The sequence below is a fragment of the Arachis ipaensis genome, chromosome B09 (assembly GCF_000816755.2).
Source record: "Arachis ipaensis cultivar K30076 chromosome B09, Araip1.1, whole genome shotgun sequence".
NCBI classification, from domain to species: domain Eukaryota; kingdom Viridiplantae; phylum Streptophyta; class Magnoliopsida; order Fabales; family Fabaceae; genus Arachis; species Arachis ipaensis.
Window position 1 is genome coordinate 137,996,806 of NC_029793.2, and position 3,526 is coordinate 138,000,331.

Genomic DNA, 3,526 nt, shown 5'->3' on the forward strand with positions numbered 1-3,526 from the left:
CTTATTATTGGCCTCAAATGAGAGATGAAGTGGAGAGCTATGTGAAGACTTGTCTTGTGTGCCAACAAGATAAGATTGAAAACAAGACACCAAGTGGGTTGTTAGAACCTCTGCCTCAATCAGAGCGACCATGGAAAAGTGTCTCTCTAGATTTCATCTCTGCCTTACCGAAGTCCGAGGGGTTTGGATCTATTCTCGTGGCAGTGGATCGATTTTCGAAGTATGCTACCTTTATACCTGTCCCTACTGACTGCACTGTAGAGGAAGCAGCACGACTATTCTTCAAGAATGTGGTGAAGTACTGGAGATTGCCTAAGAGCATCATTAGTGACCGAGATCCATGCTTCATAGGACGACTATGGACAGAGCTGTTCAAACTCCTTGGGTCAGATTTTCATTTCTCAACAAGCTTCCATCCTCAAACTGATGGGCAGACTGAGAGAGTGAATGCCTTACTTGAGTGTTACTTGAGGCATTTTGTAAGCGCTAATTAGAAGGATTGAACAAAACTCCTAGACATTGCTCAGTTCTCATACAATCTGTAAAGGAGTGAGTCTACAGGGAAAAGCCCATTCGAGATTGTGACTGGACAACAGCCGCTTACACCTCACCCTCTTTCTTCCTCTTACTCAGGGAAGAGCCCTAGAGCTTATCATATGATTAAGTCATGGGAAGAACAAGCAGATGTCACTCGTTCTTACCTCGACAAAGCTGCCAAGAAGATGAAGAAATGGGCAGATAAGAAGAGGAGGCATGCAAGCTATCAAGTGGGAGACAAGGTAATGATCAAACTTCTTCCACAACAATTCAAAGCCTTTCGCAAAGTTCATAAGGGTTTAATCCGCAAATACGAAGGGCCATTTGAGATCATTGGACGTGTTGGGGAGGTTTCTTACAAAGTACAACTCCCTCCCTCTATGAAGATCAACCCGGTCTTCCATGTGAGTATGCTTAAACCATATCATGGAGACCAAGACGAACCGAGTAGAGGTGACTCGAGTCGTGCTCCGCCCGTGGTGATTAGATCCTTTGATAAAAAAATCGAAGAGATCTTAGCTAATCGCATCGTGCGACGAAGAGGGGTACCACCAAGTATCCAATACTTGATCAAGTGGAAAGGGCTCCCAATAACCGAAGCTAGCTGGGAAGCTCGTGAAGATCTGCGGCAATTCCAAGAACACCTAGGGCGCTATCATGAAAAGAACGCAACGAGGACGTCTGCGCATTAGGTGGGGGAGAATGTCACGGTAAATTTTAAAAGGTTAAATTTAACAGTGTTTGTATAGTTTTCTGGAGTGTTTGGGAATGCTCTAGATGGTTCCAGAACGTTCTAGAATGTCCTAGAAGGTCCCGGAATACCCTATAAGGTTCTAGAAAACTCTGGAAGGTCATTGAGTATTCTAAAAGAGTGTAGATATATATAGAAGTATAAAGAGTGGTATGGAATAACCTAGAAACATTTAGAAAGTTGTGGTAGGATAAATATTTGTAAAGAAGGTTCTGGATTATTAATCTAGACCGTTGATTAGATTTAATCCTAACCATCCATTGAGGAGGTGGATGGCTATAAATAGGGGTGAGAGTTAGAGTTTGTGTATGTGTGAATCATTTGTAACAAACACTTGAGTAATAAAGTGTTCTTCCACCAAAGCTTCATTTCTCTTGTGTTCTCTTGTATTCTTAACTTTCTTGCTAAGTATTGAGGGTTAGGCAGATTTGGTCTTAGCTCAAGAGGTTAAATAAGTTCGAGTGCCGGTACGGTAGCGTTGAAGTGTGTCCAAGGCCGTGACATTTGTCTGAAAATGAAAAGACAAAGGAAAGTGCAAATTGTGTATTGGGTACTAATAAAATACTCTCTGCTGTTTTATTTAAAGTTTAATTTTAATATATTGATAGTATAAATAATTTTATATTATCATTAGGTAAGATTTTAAAATTCGCGTGTCGACGTGTCCCGTATCGTATCGTGTCCCGTGTTCGTGTTAATATCCGTGCATCATAGCTAAAGATACATGGCAGATTTGATTTACTAGGAAAAAAATAAGAGAAAATAAACCATTACAGAAGTTTTACATTGTTTACGAGTTTTATTATTTAAAAAAGATATGTTTATAGGGATATTTGTTAAAGGGCAATGTTACCGTGAATAGTGAAGTTTAGATAAAAAATAAATTTAGTAAAAAACTTTATTCTTTATCCAATTTTACTCTGCACCAAAAAAAAAAAAATTTCTCATGTGTTGTTTCCTCAAACGGGGGGAGGGGAGGGTTTATTGGATTTAATTTGATTTATCTTTTTTCTAATAAACTATTATAATCCACTGTTATCACTACTTTAATTTCACTCAAATCTAATAAAGAATAAAATGGTAAAATTACATTCCAGGACCTTCATTTTCTTTTTTTACAAAATTTCGAGTGATGTTTAAGTACAAATAAAAATAATTCGTGAGCCACAAAAAATGAACGCACCCCTTTTAGAATGTAATCATGCAATACAGCAGAAGTGAGTTATATTTCTTTTTCTTTTCCTTTTTTCTTTCAAAACTCCAATGAAAACCACCATGGTATCATTACATCTAAAAATGGCAAGTAAGACATAATAAATTTGGTAGTCTTTGGCGCAGTCACTGGACTAGAGCAAGCATTTGTTGATCTACATGAGAAGTTCTTGCTGTTCTGTCTGAATCAAAACATTAACACGAATTGCAAAATAATTACATCTTTATTACAAGACTATAGAACCTAAACTATTGATTTTCGTTTAGTATATATTTTAACCAATCCAGTTTCTCATATTAAAATTTTGTAAAACAAATATTTGTAGAGTATAACTGTATAAGTTTACAAATATTTTTTAAAAATACTATTATTCGATTAAAAGAAATAAAAAATACACCATCAGTCATTAGCTTTAATTACCCCTACTTAAATAATCATTAGCACATTATATAACATTGCTATCCAACCCAAAACTGTCATGCTATTACTATCCAATTCAACTACCACTACTTAAATAGTCATACAAATAGGCGAATTTATTTTTCCAAAGTTAGGAGTAAGACTCGAAATTGAAACCTATAGTTGAGGATGGAGATAATATTTGAGTTATAACTCGTTGACAATAGGCGAATCTATTTGAACAACGGAAATTCTATTAGTACATCATATCTTCATTTAATCTATGTAATTAGCTCTACGAGTGAAACATATTCATGTTGTTTATGTATAAATTAAATACTAATTACGGTCTTTTCTAATTTCTGGAGTCCTAAATCTTTATAACATCATATGATCCAACAACGATAAACCAATAAAGTCTTACTAATTGAATGGCCTAACTAAAAAGAAAGTGGATGATGATTCTCTAATATATGCGCGCAGCTCAAATAGTTTCATGAGCAAAAAACTTAAAAAAGACCAGCATTCACCCTCCGAAAACAAATTTGATATGAAATATTTTATGCTAAACAACCAATAGACATGAAGTTATAAAAGAACACTAATGATCTATGTACACTGAAAAT